The sequence below is a fragment of the Echinops telfairi genome, unplaced genomic scaffold (assembly GCF_000313985.2).
Source record: "Echinops telfairi isolate 266 unplaced genomic scaffold, ASM31398v2 ScPeMD7_49;HRSCAF=173, whole genome shotgun sequence".
NCBI classification, from domain to species: Eukaryota; Metazoa; Chordata; class Mammalia; order Afrosoricida; family Tenrecidae; genus Echinops; species Echinops telfairi.
Window position 1 is genome coordinate 1,757,639 of NW_022103947.1, and position 18,701 is coordinate 1,776,339.

The following is an 18,701-nucleotide window of genomic DNA, read 5'->3' on the forward strand; positions in this document are numbered from 1 at the left end:
TAATTATCCTTTTGATTTCATTAGGGTCCATTGTAATGTCCCCTGTTTCATCCCTCATCCTTGCAAATGTTGTTTGTTCCTTCCTTTCTTTGGTTAGGTTTGTCAAATGAGCTTTTTTTTAGTATGAGGGAGAAAATAAAAAAGCAAATGAAACTTGATGCCATTAAGTCAATGCCAACCCATAGCAACCTCACAGGGCAGGATAGAACTGCCCTTATCAGTCTCTGAGATTGTAATTGTTTACAAGAGTAGAAAACCCCATCTTTCTGCCATAGAATGGCTTGAAGTTTCAAACTACCAACCTTGCAGGTTGCAACCAAACTCATACCCCTACATTATTAAGGCTGATAGAGGTCTAACTGTAGAAATAGCATTGTGGATCTACTTGTTAATTTTCTATTCTTTCACAACAATAAATTGCTTAGTTGTGGTGAAAACTGCAGTAGTTCTGAGCAATTTCAATCCATTCAATCTGTGACTGATCCATTAGACAATATAAGCACCACATAATAACTCAACATGAACAAAATAATATAAAAGTATAAGTGTACAGAAGAGATGTGGCACATAAATTACATAACGGTCTTTCAAAATAGATAGAATGATCATGAGAAGAACCAAATCTAACTAAAACTTTCTTGAGCTTCTCCCAAGTATTTATAACAAACAACAACAACGACAATTCAAGAGTTATAAAATTACCAAGTGAGAAATTTCAGCAAACAGATACAATGCTAAGGATGCACATTCATCTATGACAAGACATTTGGATGACAATTGTCTGGTCAACCAATTGGAAGAGATCAATATTGGTGTGTATTTCTTTTTTATGATCAAATGGAATGTAGAAATTATTATTAAACCATATCATCAATAATGCACACAACTAAAATTTTGCTGAAGATCTTTTTTTATCAATTTATTGGGGTTCATACAACTCTTATTACAATCCATACATATGTCAATTGTATAAAGCACATTTGTACATTTGTTACCTCATCATTCTCAAAACATTTGCTCTCCACGTAAACCCCTGGCATCAGCTCCTCATTTTTTCCCCTCCTTATTATTTTGTCATATCTTACACTGTCCGACATCTCCCTCCGCCCACTTTTCTGTTGTCCATCCCCCAGGGAAAAGGTTATATGTAGATCCTCATAATCAGTTCCCCTCTCTACCTCAACCTCCCTCTATCCTTCCAGTATCGCCACGCTCATCACTGGTGATGAAGGGAACATCCATCCTGGATTCCCTGTGTTTCCAGTTCCTATCTGTACCAGTGTACATTCTCTGGTCTAGCCAGATTTGTAAGGTAGAATTAGGGTTATGATAGTGGGTGGTAGGAAACATTTAGGAACTAGAGGAAAGTTGTATGTTTCGTCGTTGCTACACTTCACCCTGACTGGCTCATCTCCTTCCTGCAACCCTTCTGTAAGGGGATGTCCAGTTGCCTACAGATGGGCTTTGGGTCCCCACCTCGCACTCCCCCTCATTCACAATGATATGATTTTTTGTTCTTTGATGCCTGATACCTGATCTCTTTGACATCTCATGATCACACAGGCTGGTGTGCTTTTTCCATGTGGGCTTTGTTGCTTCTGAGCTAGATGGCCATCTGTTTACCGTCAAGCCTTTAAGACCCCAGACACCCTATCTTTTGATAGCCAGGCACCATCAGTTTTCTTCACCATGAATATCATTATAAAACAATTGCAGTAAAACATCAATAGAGAACTACCAGAAATTGAAGCTGGATTCAGAAGAGGACTTGGGACAATATATATTTTGGATGATGTCAGATGGATCTTTTCTGAAAACAAAGAATTCCAGAAAGATGTTTACATGTGTTTCATTGATTATGAAAAGTCATTTGATTGTGTGTATTATAACAAATTATGAATAAATTTCAAAGCATAGAATTTCCCAACATTTAGCTGTGGTTATGTAATACCTATACATAAACCAAGATCCAGTTGTTTGGACAGAAAATAGATAATACTGCATAATTTCAAATCAGAAAGATGTGTTGTCACTGTTCCATGTTTTTCACCTTACTTACTCAATCCATATGCAGAGTAAATAATCCAAGAAATTGGATTATGTGCATAAGAGTCCGGCATCAGTGTCTGAAGAAGATTCACTAATAAACTGGGATATGCAGATGACACAGCCTTGCTTGCTGAAAGGTAAGAAGACTTGAAGCAATTACAATGAAGATCAAAGACTACAATATAGAGTATGCCATAACGCAAATAGAAAAGACAATACATGTTGTCATGACTTCATTTACTTGAATCCACAATTAATATCCATGGAAGCAGGAGTTGGGAATTCACATGATTTATTGAATTGAACAAATTTGTGGCAAAAGATCTCTTTAAAATGATCAAAAGTAAAGATGTCACTTTGAAGACTAAGATGTTCCTAACTGAAGCCAGGGCATTTGAATCGATTGATGTGATATATGGATGATAAAAAAAGGAACACTGAAGAGGAAGTGATGCCATTGCGTTTTAGCATTGCTCAAGAGTATTAAATAATCCATGGACAGTAAGACCAAATGACTCTGTGTTTGAGAAAGAGTTCATCTCATTACTTTGAACGTGTTGTCTGTCCCTAGAGAAAGACATCATGCTTGGTAAAGTAGAGGGTCAGCAAAAAATGGAAGATCTTCAAGGATCTGCATCGTCACCGTGGTTGCAACAACAGACTTACACGTGGTAACAATTGTGAAGCTGTTGCAGGACCAGTCAGTGTTTCCTTCTGTTGTCACTATGATGGCACCAAACAACAGCAATAACCATCTTTATCGGAACAGATTGACAGGTCCTTTTTTGCCCAGATCATCTGGTATGTTCAAACTTTTCACATCAGAGCTTCTCACATAAAATATTGACCTGTTTAAATTTAAAAGAAAGATATACTATCAAACCCATGGAGAAAGCAAATGGACCGAAGGTTCTGGTGGAACTTGGAGGGAGGAAGAGCGGGGGCAGGGGCAAAGGAGTGAGCAAATAATGCCATGGAGAGGGAAACAACTCGGGAATTAAAATCAACAGTGAGGGGAATGTAGGGACCCTTGTGGTGTTGGAGCAACAATAATCCAGCCGACAGGAATTACTGAGAGAAAAATGAAGGGTGAGCATGACAGTGGGGCAGGAAGAAGGTTAAAGGAAACAGGAAAGATCTAGGAAGCAATACCCTTGATAGAGGTACAAACAAAATTGTGTACATAAAAATTGCGGTATTGGCCTATGTAAATATATTTATATGGCAATATATTGAGGAAGTGGATAGACTTTGGCTCTCCCTCAATGCAAGAACACTTTGTTCTATTAACCTGGCATTCTTTGTTGCTTACCCTCTCGGCAAGATTGTTGAAGACAAAATGGTTTCATAAGCAAATGTGGTGAAGAAAGTTGATGGTGCCTGGCTATTAAACGATACAGCATCTGGGGTCTTAAAGGCTTGAAGTTAAACAAGCGGCCATCTAGCAGAGAAGCAACAAGCCCATATGGAAGAAGCACATCAATATGTGTGATCACGAAGTGTTGACAGGATCAGGTAACAGGCAACAGAAGACCCAAAATAAATAATCATCTGGTTCAGAATGAGGGAGGTTGAAGTGGAGACCTCAAACCCATCTGTAGACAATTGGATATACTGTACTCTCACAGAAGGGTCACAAGGAAGGGATGGGTCAGCCAGGGTGCATTATAGCACCGATGAAACCACAATATTCTTCTGGTTCCAAGAGGCTTCCTCACCTCTAGTATCCAGCTCTACCTTACAAATCTGGCTAGACTGGAGTATGTATACTGGTACAGACAAGAGTTCTTGACTCATGGAATCCAGGACAGATAATCCCCTCAGGAACAGATATGGGAGTAGTGATACCAAGAGGGTTGGGTGAAGTTGGGGGCAAAAGGGGAGAAAAGGGAGATCCAATCACAATAATCAATGTATTAACCCCACCCCCCAAAGGGGAAGAACAACAGAAACGTGGGTGAAAGGAGACAGTGGTTGGTGTAAGGTATGAAAATAATAATAATTTATAATTTATCAAAGGTTCAAAAAGGTGGGAGGGTGGTGGAAGGAGACAAAAACGAAGAGCTAATACCAAGGGCTCAAATAGAAATGTTAAGAAAATGATGATGGCCACATATGTACAAATATGCTTGATACAATTGATGTATAAGATGTTATAAGAGCTGTAAGAGTCCCCAATAAAATAATTTTAATTAAAAAGAAAGAAAGAACAATATGTTTAGCATTAACAGCATGCACTGAGTATTGTTTTAATTGAGATAAAATGAATTGTTTCAATGATTTCAATGTGTGCTATTCAATGATGTTTAGTATGCTCACAATGCTTTGCAGCCATTGCCACCATCCAATTGCGGAACATTTCCTAAACATCACAAAAGAAACGCTGTGCCCTGTGGTATATGTTTAGTGCATGGCACCAAACGAAAGCAGTCACCCCGCTGTCAGGAAGAGTGTCCTCTGCTTTTCTTCCTGAGCAGCTGTCAAGTTGACCCTGACTCCGGATGACTCCTTGTGTGCCAGAGAAGAACTGTGCTTCTTAGGGTTTGAAATGGCTGCGTTTTGAAGGTTGATTCCTAGTCCTTTCCTTTGAGGCATTTCTGGATGGATTTGAGCCTCTAAACTTTTAGTTAAAAGCCAAGTATGTTAACCATTTGCACCACCCGGGGACTTTGTCCCTGTTTATGTTCCTGTTGCTGCTCTGAGTTACTTTCAAGTTAGTTTCATGTGTTCAGTATAGAACTGCTTCCCAGGGAAGCAGATTGTTCTGCCTGTATTTGAAGACACCTCTGGATCACCTTGACCCACCAATCCTTTAGACCACTCTTTGTATCTCTTAGTTCAAACTTGTTGCCATTGAGACTCATAGTGACCCTATAGGACAGAGTAGAATAGCCTCACAAGTATTCAAGACAGACAATATTTAGGGTAGTGGACTACCACATCTTTCTCTTACAGAGTGGCTGGTAGATTTGAACGGCTGACTTTTCAATTAGCTACTGTACCAAGAAGATCCTTGTACCTGTTAGTAAAACAAAGCAAAACAAATCAACCTCACTGTAATTTGGTCAATTTTGACTCATGGTGACCTAAAGGACAGGGTAGAACTGCCTGGGTGGGTTTCCTAGAAGGTAACTCTTTATGAAAGTAGAAAGCTTTGTCATTCTTTTGAGGAGCAGCTGGTAATTTGGAAATGCTACCCTTGCAGTTAGCAGGCTAACGCATAACACCAAGGCTCCTTTAGTCTCTCTCCTAATTCTTCCTGCCTCTACCCACTGGGTACAACTCAGTTTCTTTCTGTTTCTATACATGTGTTGTTTCTCTGTATTTCCTATAAATGGAACTATGTCTTTTTCTTTTACTAAGCATAAGTATTTCAGTGCTAATTATATATTGGCATGTTTCAATTCCTCATTCCCTTATTAAGGTTGGATAATATGCTCCTGTATGAATATACCCCATTTGTCAGTGACATTGGATGGTTTCTGCTTTTCAGCTATCACACAGAATCATACTGCTCCCAACATTTGTGTGCATGTTTTTCTGTGAATATACTCTTTCAAGTCCCTGAGTCTTGTGTAGACAAGAGTTAACACAGTAAGCCAAACCGCAGGTCTTTTGAAGGCTTAGAAGGTTGGCCTGTAGCTGACATCTGGGAATATAGATTTTGGGAGGGTTGCTTTGAGTGACTCACTGCTTCTCCCTGGTCCAGATAGAGAAAATAATTTCTATGGGACACCTCTTTTCTTTGGGAAACAAGAAGAGGTGTATATGTGGTCAACCCTTCATAAAACCCCTGCATGCTAAGTTTCTAATGAGTTTCCCTGATAGACACTTTTCACACCTGTTTTCATAACTAGCATGTTTGGTGTGAGCCCAGGGGAGAGGACTCTGGAAACTTGGACTTAATTTTCTTCAGTATTTACTCCACATGCTTTCTTCGTCCTGAATTTGCTTTGCATCCTTTCTCTGCAATGAGTCAGGCATGTTTATGACTGTGTACTGAGCGCCGTGAGTGCTTTCAGTGAGGCATCATCATAGAGGTGGTCTTCGGGAGCCCGGACACCATTGTGGAGGTTTGTTCCCAGGGGTGCAGTTGCTGAGCTCTATGATAGCTCAGCTCAGCGGTTCACAACTTTCACAGGGGTTGCCTGGTTCATAACAGTTGCAAAATTACAGCGATGAAGTAGCAACGAAAATCATTTTATGGTTGGGGGGTGGGGGTTCATCACAACATGAAGAACTCCATGAAAGGGTTGCAGCATTAGGAAGGTTGAGAACCAGGAAGGTTGAGAACCACTGTCTTAGCTTTTTGAATAGCTGCTAGGCTGTTGTCTTCAGTAGCTGTACCATTTTATGTTCCCTCCAGCCATGTTTGAAGGCCCAACTCTCTTCACATCATCAATAATACATTTTGTTTCTCTGGTAATACCTATTCTAGTGGAGACAGAGTGGTATCTCTCTGTGGTCCTGAATTGATCTCCCTAATGACTGAAGACATGGAGCATGTATTCATGTGCTTATTGGCATGTGAATAAACACTAAAGAGAACTGTACTCAAGGCCTTTGCCCATTTGTTAATTGAATTGTCTGTCTTGTCATTTTTGAGTTGTAATAAGGATTCTTTTTATATTTTATATACAATTCTTTATCAGAAACATGATTTGCAAGTATTTCATCTTATTACATTTTAAGTGCTTCTTAAAGTTTGATTATAATTACTATATTTTAATTACTATATCTTTCCATTTATTTTCCTGGCTTTTTATTAGTAGGAAACTTTTTTCTCAGTTCACCAAAATAGTTTTTCTATCATCTCAACATGCACACATTTTTTATTACACCTACTGCTGACTTATTGACCATCTTGTTATCTCGTATTTCTCATTTATGACATTGGTATAAAATCTACTATCTGAATAATTTGTGCATTGATGATTCAGATATGTCAGTAAGGAATGGTGAAGGTCCCTGGCCAGTGGATCCTATGTGCATTGAGAAAGGAAACTCATTGCATATTACGTGAGCATCCAGGAGGGGAGAGGTGGTACTGACTCCCTGAGCTGCTTGGGTGCCAGACTGAATGGATAGAGACAGGGGTGGGGTCAACTTCCATGCAGGCCTTTAAAAGCAGAGCAGTTAGGCATAATATGTTAACTCTTATCTGCATAATGATCAATAGAACTGAAAACATATATGCACACAGAAACTTGTACATGATGTTCATAGCAGTATTGTTTATAATACTCTGAAAGCAGTAGCAATCCAAGTACAAGCTTCCAGTACTGTCACCCCCCACCCCAGGGACTGAGACCAAGGTAGTTCAGTGGAGTCCTAAAGGCGGGCCACCCTTAGACATGAGAGCAAGTGGGACCCTGAGGTCTGACCCCACTGCCTAGCCCAAAGGGATGGCAGGGATAAGATGGGCCATGGTCAAAAGGGGTACTTGAGTGCCTAAGCTCATGGGCAACTGCATCAGCTGACCAGCACGTGTACAGGGCCTCATATTTCTCTGGTGCTCTGGGTGGACACTGGTGAAGGCAAGCAGATTACCGAGGTGAAGTGGGGTGGACGACTGGGCAGCTGGAGTTTAAGGTCAGGAGAGGAAGCTCTGGATTGTCAATGAACATGGGGTTGAAGGGGAGTAAGGTTACACAGTGAAAGCTGGTGGATGCATGGGTGAGGGACTGATGGGGTTCCCAGAGGGCATTGTGTATCTCCCCATTGGCACTCAGGCCCACCAACCCCTACCCCTGAAAATGCCAATCAAAATATTTTATACTAATGTCATAAATGTGAAATACTAGATAACAAGAAGGTCAATATGTCAGCACCCATTCTGAAAACATGATGAAGGATAGAGAGCTGCAGAAGACCCTGGGGATACAGAGAGGGAGGTGACACTTGGGCCACCCCAGCTCTGAAGACCAAGCCCTTCTCTGTGTGTCCTCCTGAGGAGATATGGGGGAAGGCTGTTAGTGGCATACTGTAGTGGTGACTCCTAGTTGGAATCTACCGATATCATTCAGTAAAGAGTAGATGAACTTTTCATTTTGACCCTTTAACTCTTGCTAAGTTGCTAGCACACTGAATTCCCTATGTTAACAAAGTGCTTCACATATCTTAGCAATTAGCTATAAAAAGATTTAAATCTCTCTTCTACATATCAGGGATTTTTCTGAGAGCAGACGTAGATCAACTGTCAACTGCCAACTCTAAATTCCTTTCATAAAAATGTTAACAATTGCTCAACTATTACGTCTTACTTTTGAGGCAAAGTCCTAAAGTTTTGGTAATTAACGTTTCCTTCTCATTACAAAGAAATTGATACACAGGGAAATAAATTTTGAATTTCACTTCTAGGTTGTGAATATAACAGGTTAGGGAAGGAAATAGCATAGAAGATATTTGGAGATAATAGGTAAGAGGAATTTCCTTAAAATTGGTGTTTTGTTCCCCACTGAAAACAGTTTCCTTCTATTTTTTTGTGGCATTTACTTTCATGTTAGTGAGATCAAAATGTCATGAAATTAAAAGACAAATCAATTGAACAGGTTTGCATTGCCTTTATTCACTGTTAAATGGAGACATTGCCCACACTCATGTCATGCCTGTCTGAAGGTGGTCGTCTTGGAATATTCTCAACTCTTCCAGGCCTGAGTGTTCGCATTGCCCATTCAGAGATTTCAGGAAGACTAAAGACAATTGATACGTACATTTTTGTAGAATTAAGCAGTCTACTAGCCCCAGGGGTGTGGAGGGGATGGATTTACTGACCCTGTAATTGGTTTAGAGGCAAAATTGCATTGTCTTATAGACATTTTAAAATTGCATTTGGGCCACTGGTGTAGCAGTGTGGATTCTTACTTACTAGAAAAACATTGAAATTAACAAAGGGGTATTCTCCCACCTCTTCTTCCTACTTACTATCCAGGAAAAAAAACATATATTAAGATTTAATGAAATAATTTACATATATCTTGTATTCTTTTCTTGTGTAAGGTTTTATTAGGTGCTATAAATTATCATAAATGCTTTTAATATCCGAAGGCATTTAATACTCACAAATCACCCTGAAAAGTAGGCACTGTCACTGGCTCTATTGCCTAAAGGAGGGATCTGAGGCGTGGAGTCAAATAACCAGCTCAGCATCACATTGTGGTAGAGCTGAGGTCTGGGCTTGAAGCACTGCCACCTGAAGTCCGTGCTTCTAAGTCCCACACTATAAATCACTTGCAGATTTGAGTGTATCCCAATTAATGAAAGTGAGAGAGAAAAACAAAGTAATTTCATGATAGTCCCCAGGGCATGCCATACTTCATAAATTGCATTTCTGCATGTGTACTTTAAAATTAGGACACATGAACACATGTGTTGGCTTATACAGTGTGGGTTGAGGGACTCTGCCATAAAGATTATAATAACAAGCACCAGTACAAAGTCTTTGGGTGGTAACAACAATTAGCACACTTAGTGCTAACTGAAAGGTTCGGGGTTCACCACCAGGCACTGGTAGCTCTGAGAAAAGCCTTGACAATCTGCCTCTGAACACCCTGTGGACACATGTTACACACCAGGGTTGCCAAGAGTCAGATTTAGCATGGTAACAACTGGCCTGGCCGGCTTACAGTATCTTCCCAGCTTGAATATGAACTCTGTTAGGGCAGGGTACTGATTTACTTTTCTATCTATGCATATTGTTTGGGATAGAATCTAGCACGTGGTAGGTACTCAAGAAGGGTTGGCTGAATAAATGAAAGATGTTAATCTATTGTCCCTTCTTCTTTTTTTAAATTGTTTTATTAGGGGCCCATACAACTCTTATCACAATCCATACATACATCAATTGTGTAAAGCACATTTGTACATTCATTGCCCTCATCATTCTCAAAACATTTGCTCTCCACGTAAGCCCCTGGCATCAGGTCCTCGTTTTTTCACTCCCCCCCACTTCCCTCATGAGCCCTTGATAATTTATAAATTATTTTGTCATATCTTGTACTGTCTGACGTCTCCCTTCACCCACTTTTCTGTTGTCCATCCCCCAGGGAGGAGGTCACATGTAGATCCTTGAAATCTGTTCCTTCTTTCCAACCCACTCTCACTCCACCCTCCCAGTATCGCCACTTTCACCACTGGTCCTGAAGGGATCATCTGCCCTGGGTTCCCTGTGTTTCCAGTTGCTATCTGTACCAGTGTATATCCTCTGGTCTAGCCAGACTTGCAAGGTGGAATTGGGATCATGATAGTGGGGGAGTGGGGGAGGAAGCATTTAGGAACTAGAGGAAAGTTGCATGTTTCATCGTTGCTGCATCGCAGGCATGTTGCTTAAGCAGGTGTGCTCGTTATAGAAGTGGAAGTGTTCATGGCCCTCATCTGCTCTGTGGCTGCAGGTCTCTCAGAGAAGCTGGGGCATCATTTGATAATGAAACAATAAGGGCAGGTGGATGACTTTTTTACGGGGCTAAACAACTTAACGGACACGTTTTTACCTCATCTTAGGAAAGCCAAGAAAACATTTTTTTCTTCCTCTTTTGATAAGACTATGAATTCAACTCAGTAGTTTTTCTGCTGCTGTTTATCTCCTCATCAGAAGAGTTGCTTCTCGGTGCTTGCCCAAATCAGCGTGCATGCCACTTCACCTTATGCCAGGATGACATAGAAAAGCAGAATGCCCAACAATTAGATGCAAATGTTATGCTTGTCATTTTGAAAAGGTATGAATCCTATCTTTTATAAATGTCTATAGAAGATACTTTAGGATAAAATATCCCTTCTGCACATCAGTATGCTGGTAATTTAAAAAATGACCCTGTAATTTGAAAGAATTAGTAACAAGTGTAGTCCATGAGGAACCATATTTATCTATTCTACTTTCCATTGAAAGGAAGTAGATTTTCACTCTCTTCCTCCTGAACCAAAGTTTTTCAAGACATAAATATTGACAAAATAGATGATCTTTGTTTCCCCTCCAAGGGATGGCTTTAGCATTCAGTTCCATTATATTTCTGCATAGAAGCACACTCATCTTACTCTTATTTGATAAACAGACTGGGAAAAATGTAAGAGACTCAGGAATATTCAGTTAATAATTAGAAAGTCAGAATTACAATTAGGGCCCCATCACTGAGTATTGTATAAATGATGTTAAGTAAACCATTTAATCTCTGTGAAACTTTATTTTCCTTACCTAAAAATGGGATTGGATGAAAAATCTTAAGTTGATCACCTTAATAGCTCATTCTTACTCAGCGTATCAGAGCCTCATTTATTCTTTGGTGGTGATAAGCATAGACGATTGCATCACGTAATGCCTGAGGACATGACTGTGATGATCACAGAAGAACTAGGGCTAAGTCCTTGCTCTGCAACTTAGTCTCAGTGGAATTCATCTAAATCCTCTTTCTCCATCATTAGATGAAGAGAGAAGACCATTCTTAATGTTTGCTGTGGGTTAAGCAAGACAGGTCCTGGTAAATTTTGTTTATTTAGCATCATGCCTGGTCTGGCTTACTTATATACGGAATAGAGGGCAGTTTGACTGCCCTTTGTGAGGCCCTGGTGGTTCAGTTAATGGTGTTTTACCTTCTGTGCAGGAGACTGAGTTTGCTTCCTAGCCGGTACACATAGCCACCAAACTGTCTATCAGTGGGTACTACATGCTTCCGTGATACTGACTGCTTTTCAGCAGAGCTTCTAGACTAACACAGACTGGTTAAAAAGCCTGGCAATGTATTTCCAAAAATCACCTAGTGAAAACCCTGTGTATCATAGTGGTCCCATCTGCAAGAGATCTTTAGGTTATGCAGGATCAGACCTATACATGGTTCCATTATGCATGGGGTCCCACAAGTCAAGGCCAACTTGAGGACAACTAATAACACTCTTGTCCTTCTTCATCATGCCTTTAATAAGGAAGCACAAACACATCTCTGCCTAAGACAAGTACTTGTTGTGTTCATCCTTCTTTAGCAGGGCTTCTGGTTCAATCAGTGAGTGATGTGCAACATAAATGTGCTTTAATTTTCCTTACTGTCTTTCACTAGAAATGCCAGTGTCCCACCAAAGAGACCTATCCCTGGAGCCACTCGCCTGCTATGAATTTCATCTCAAAATTTTCCTGTCTCCACAGTCACCAGGTCTCCTAAGAAACAATATGCAAAATAATTAAAGTAGTTACACTCCAGAAAGAGAAGCACACTACATTCAAATTTAGTGCATTTGTTAGAAAGATGTTGTCAGAGTTTTGCTTGAACTTCTGAGTAGATATAGATCGACTCATTCACTCTGTGCCCAATTAGAAAGCACTCGAGGACAGACAGACTGGGAGTGCTTTAGCTGCCAAAAAGACAGGTGCAAAGGGTTCATGAATATTACTTGAGGAGCTTTGGTGCATGTAACATGAAAGTACCACCTGCAGGCATTCTGTGTTCAGGCAATTTAATGTCAGGAAGGCAGTGGGAGCAGAGGGTGTCACTGAGGAGTTAAGAACACCAGCAGTTCACCCCAGAATGGCTCAGGCAGATGGTTTCTAAGCAAGTGTGAAATTGTGACTGAGTAGAAAAGGCAACCTCACACTCTGGCTGTATTCTTATTGAATGGAGGAAGAAAATTCTTTGGCTCAGGGAGGTTTGGGAAGATAGAAATAGTTGACTGTTGTTCCCAGGCATGCAGAAGTTCAGATCATTCTGGGCTGTAGTAATCAAAACATGGAAGGCAAAAAGGGAAGCAGCAAGAGGCAAAGCAGATCTGTTCCAATGGCTTATTCCTTCCTGCTTCACAAAGGCAGTTATCCCCGTGAGGATGTAAGATACATAGAAACTGCTCTTCCGGGTCTGAAATGCAAGACAAAGGTTTCCAGCATTTGATTTGAGAGCCACCAAGTGCTCTCTTTCCTCTGTTATCAGCTGTCGCAGCCACCAGGTGCTTGAAGCTGCCTCCTGTGGTTACTGACTCCCCTCACTCTCACTTCCTAAAGTGAGATTCATGCGTATGCATCACCTGCATCCAAACACCTGGGGTGCTTATTGCCAATGCCGAGACTTCAAATCCTAATCTATGAATTAGAATTTAGGGTGAAAGAGGGATGCAGTTTTATCATCTCTAATTTTGGTTACGTGTTGAGCCATTTGAAACCACTAGCAGCTCCGAGGGAGAAAGACTGGACTTCCTTGCCCCCAAACAATTACAGTCGCGGGAACCCCCGGGGTGCCGATGAGTCAGCACTGACGCCATGGCAGGGAGTTTGGTTTGGTTTTGAATTTTTTAAAAGCATTAAAAAAAAGACATAAAACCATTACCATTTCTGATTTCTTCAAAGGGCCCCCATTGAAGAGTATGAATGTCAGCTGGAGGTGAATTTTTGAAAACATTAACACATAAAGCTGTATATAAATATACACATGCATGCATATTCATGTATACATATACACTCTCTCAATAGGAAATAAGGAGGATCCCTAGTGGTGCAATAGTTGAAGCCCCTAGTTGCTAACTGAAAGGTCAGAGGTTCAAACCCACCAGCCAGTTGGTGGTAGGAAGATGTAAGAGTCCAAGTTGTAAATATTATAGGTTGCGATCCTGAGACAGTTCTAGTCTACCATTTGGGGCCCCGAGGAGTCGGGCTTAACTTGGCAGCAGTAAGAATAGGGAAGAATGCACCGTGGTAGAGAAGGCGTGGGAAAACCACATTGTGATAGAGTTGCCACATGTACTCAGAAATATTAAAAGTGGCATGATTTAGGGAGCAGTTGAGATAGCCCAAGGACAAGGTATTGTCACAAAAGTGAACAATAGGTCCAGAAAGAGAAGATCTGTGCCTTCCGTATTGCCAGGGACACTCATTAACTACACAAGTACGTCTGGAGAGCTGTCAAAAAGGAAACAGGAATAAGAGAAGGCGGATCGATGACCTAAAGAAGTAATCCACAGATTAAATTAGTGTCCCTTTCTTTTTCTTTCTGTTTCCAGAATAGAGTTTCAGTTAGGAGTCCCTTAGCTGCAACTGAGAAGACCTAACGAAGTTGCTCAATACGGACGATGATTGCCCTCGTATATGGCAAGCTCAGGGACAAAGCCTGCTGAGGAGATGCTTGGACAGCTCAGGACGTGTCTTCACAGCTCAGTTCTTCACTGTGCTTTGATTTTCCTTCCTCATGTTTTAGATACATTCTCATGTCAGCTTCTCTCTCTTTGGAAGCCTTAAGAGCTGAAGACATTTCCCCACCCTGGAATCGTAGCGAAAGGAAGAAAGAGAAAGGGAGAAAAGGAGAAGTTTTGTGAAAAACACTTTTCACAAAGGGTTCTCCTTTGGCAAGTTTAGGTCAAATGCTTGGGAACAAATTTAGCCGGCAACATGAAATAGTAGTTGGTGGACCTGTTACCCATGCCTCCTGGTCTGGAAAGAGGATTTTCGTGTAGCCCAAACCCCTTAGGTTGAGAGGGTGGAAAAGGTGGATCACAAAGAACAAGTAGAATGCTCTTACTTTAAAGACAAGCAATGGATGCTGCACAGAGGAAAACCATAAATATCACTATACTTGTCACACTTAATAAGCAACTTTTAGTCAATTAGGATTTTGTACGTCATGTAGCCTTCCTTAAACCACACCACTTAATTGTTTAAATATATATTTATCTTGTCACATTTGTTCTCATGAGTAAGCAGTAGTGTGTTTGAAAATAAATCAGTGTCAAGTATATGTCTCTGAATATTGTCTGTAAGACCCTCTATAATAAATACTCCATGGAGGATGGGTGGTGTATGCTTGCACAGCATTATGTCCCTGCTATAGATTAGATCTTGCCCCCCGCCCCCCAAAAGGTATGTTCATGTCCCAACCTCCAGTACCTGTGAAAGTGACCTCGTTTGAAAATAGTCTTTGAAGATGTCAATTAACATAAGATCATAGTGGAGTAAGATGTGTTTTAATCTAATACAACTGGTGTCATTAAAGATAATTGACAGAGACAGACTCATAGAAGATGATCGTGTGAAAACAGAGGCAATAGTTGGAGTGAAAGATCTGCCAGTGAAGGAGCCCCAAACATACAAGTCAAGAAATGCCAAGAATCACTAGCCATCACTAGAAGCTAGGAGAGATGCCTGGGAACAGACGTTTCCTGGGAGCATTCGAAGAAACTAGCATGGCTGAATATAATTTTGAGCTCCCTAGCCTGCAGAAGCCAATGGACTATTAACCATAAGTTTGGCTGTTGAAAACTACCAGTTCCTCTGAAGGAGAAATATAAGGCTTGAAAGATTTTAAGTCTCCGAAACCCTATCTAAGGTCACTGTGGGTCAGAATTGAGTTGATGGCATTGGGTGTGGTGGGGTTTCTCAGCCTCCAGAACAGTGAAACAACCCATTCCTGTTCTTAGAAGCCACCCAATTTCTGGTGCTCTCTTATGGCAGCCCTAGAAAGCTAATGCAATGTTATGTATTACACTGTGCTCTTTGAAAATCTGTGTTGTGTATCCTAGTCTATATTCCTGTTATTAAAACCCTGCTTGGGAATGTGCTGTCTTTGTTATATTAATGAGGCAAGGTTAGTATAGGACCTATTTTAAGTCAGTCTCTTTTGAGATGTAAGAGATTAAAACCTGTGAGCAGAGGAGAGATGGGGTATGACAGATACCAGAACAGAGGGAGCTGAAGAGGCAGGGATGGAACTTCCTCCAGAGCCAATACAGAGAGAAAGGCTTCCCCTAGAAACATTGTTCTGAAATTGGACTTCTAGATTTTTAAAATGTGAGAAAACAAACTGCTGTTTGCTCTCCACTTATGGTAATCCTGTTATAGCAGCATAAGGTAACTAAGAAATCCAGTCAGATAACATGGGGATTGGCCTATATCAGCCCACAAATCTGACCCTTTGGGTCCAAAATGTTTAAGAATTGAGAATTTTTGAGATCCTTAAAAAGAAATATAGTTCACAAAATGTTCCCCTTATTACATATAATCCTCAGCTGAACCTGGGTCAGCATGCCATAATCAAATTCATTTGTAATTCTGCAGCAAGACAGAATAAACATTGACATCAATACAGGTAGCCTCACATCACAGTCCAGGTCATTTTTTACCTACAGATGAGTTGCACAATATTTGAATGTGTTGAAACTCTCTCTTCCTTTTATAACTGGAGCTGGACATCAAATCACTCCATAACTTGGTTTTAAAAAGAGGAATTAATGTATTGTTCATAAAATGAGTTGAGAGTTGAGGTCAGAATCAGAGCAGGACTTGTTATCTTGGTCCCATGACTTTTCTTTCTCCCACTCCTACAAATTCTTCAGCAATGCAGACTTTTTCCCTAAATGGAAACACTTTCATCTCCTAACACTGTGCCTGCCCCACCACTGCTTCTAAGATCTAGCATTATGTGTCATGAGAGCCTCGTTCTGTTAACATAGTGGATGAGGGCAGCAACAGTATTTTGTGATCCAGAGAACAAAGAAATAATATGAGATGACTTCACTTTGCATTTGGATTCTCATTCTCTTTCTGCCTTCAAACATGTGCCAGCTCTCTGTGGGCTTCTCTGTCCCTGATTGTTTAAAGCACTCCTTTGAGGGGGTTAAAAGGAAGAAGATGAAGCAAGGACAAGTGAAAGAAACTTTTAATCCTTAGTAATATTTGTTTTGTCTCTGCTCTATTCAACCAAACAACTGAATAGAAAGAACACTTATTCAATAAAAATGCTGTGTAATGGCTTGTTCTACACACAGGTCCTTATGTGTAACCTTTGAACATCCCTTGCTATTTATTTTATAAATACTAGCAACACTAAATTGTATTGATATCTAATGATAGTATGACAGCTCTCCAGTCATCATTTCTGAAATCGGTGATTCCATTTTAAAGGAATTCTCACACATGGGGAAACCACATTTATAGTGTCTCATTTGTTTCTGCATTTCCTTAAGTTATTACCCAGGCATTTTGTGAATTATTTTATCTACAGAGATGTTGCTGACCTTACAGATTTTTTTTAGCCAAAATGAATTTTCATGATGATTAGAGATGCAAAAGCAGTAGGCTCACAGCCAATAGGCCCTGTGCATGCCCTTCTTGGGACCTCCTGGTGGCAGAATGAGTAATCGTTCTTCCCTTTGGGCTACCCCTCTTGAAGTGTGAGGTAAGAAGGAGAAGAAGAAAGATGAGTGTGACTCTGGGGTGTACCCAATACACCCGCTAAGCAGAATTCCCCCTTCCTTATCTCTGTTGGCTTTGCTTTCCAATCTGATAAAGATAGCCTAGTCACAGCTAATCTAACACACAAGAAGAAATTTACTCTTTTGCTTGGTCCAAGGCTTTGCAGGAGTCAGGGTAAAAGATTCAACCCGGCAAAGTTATGGTGACTCACACCTGGATATGTCTGTGCGTGAATAATGCAGCAGTCTACCTCCTCTCCAGGTGTGACCCAGATATAACTCACACCCAAACCCACGCAATCTTCCCAGGCTTCTGTTCAGAGCTTATATTCAAACCTGTGTTCCCCGTTAGGTAACAAAGAGTTCACTTCTCAAATTGAGATTGCTGCCATTTAAGTGTTTCTGCCCAAGACCAGGTGTTTAATCAAAAAGCCTCTTTGATGCTGTCGAAGGATTGACTATATATCACCATTCTAGATTCTTGGCCATTGCGGCAGTACTTCATACCTATCATTAGGATTAAAGACCTAAACAAACCTCAGGTACAGCACCTGGGAGCTTTACCACAATTATAAGGAGAATTGGATCTGGTATTTTTAGTTTTCTAAGATGAAATCACGGTATTGTGTTTCAATCCTTTCCCAGCAGAATTGAGTCTCGGAGTTTGCAACAGATGGAAAAGAATTCCAGGCAGAACAGAAGCGTATTGTCCTGAGGACCATACTGTTGAAATGAAGTCTTCTCCCTCATCCTGGTGGTAGCTACAGAGGGATCTAGCATATAGAGCATAACTCTGCGGGTTATTGTTTTTTCTTCATTTGGATATTTAATTGGTTTCATACTGAAAGTCGTCTGTGTTCAATTTAAAACTTAATGTATTAGTTTTCAAATTTTAGGATGCCTACCAATCAACATAGGGACTTGTCAAAATGCTGATTCCTAAGTACTGGGGGGAGGGGGGTGCGGAGGAGAAAGCCAGTAGGTCTGAGAGGGACTTAGGGATCTACATTTTAGCAATTACCTCCAGATGAGGAGATATTGATGGAGAACCATAAACCAGATTTTGAGAAATAATTACTTCAGCCATACTTGACTTGTTTAACTTGTTTAAGTTGCTGTCTATGAAATAGATATCCTTTTATCATCCCTAATGTCTATTGGATTTGAGTCAGCCTCGTCAACACATTTCAGTACTTTTCAGAATTGTCCAAAGAACCGATATCCATTGCCAGGGGATTCAGGGCAAGCTCAGCTTAAGCTTCCAAAATCCAGCAATAAAAAACCCTCACTGCCCTCATGTCCATTCTGATCCATAGTGACCCTATAGGACAGAGTGGAACAGTCCCTGTGGGTTTCTGAGACCAACTCTTTAGGTGGGTAGAAAGCCCCATTTTTGCTGGTGGTTTTAAACTGCTGTCTTTGTGGTTATCAGTCCACTGCACAACCATGACACCACCTGGGCTCATACCCACAAGCTCACTATACCATATCTTTTTTTTTTT

At 40.6% G+C, this 18,701-nt stretch overlaps 1 protein-coding gene across 1 annotated transcript in view; it reads left to right on the top strand.

Moving 5' to 3' along the window:
- Window positions 1-18,701, top strand: part of CNTN4 (contactin 4) — a 1,263,733-nt gene that overhangs the window by 756,221 nt on the left and 488,811 nt on the right. The gene's annotated exons all lie outside the window — the stretch shown is intronic.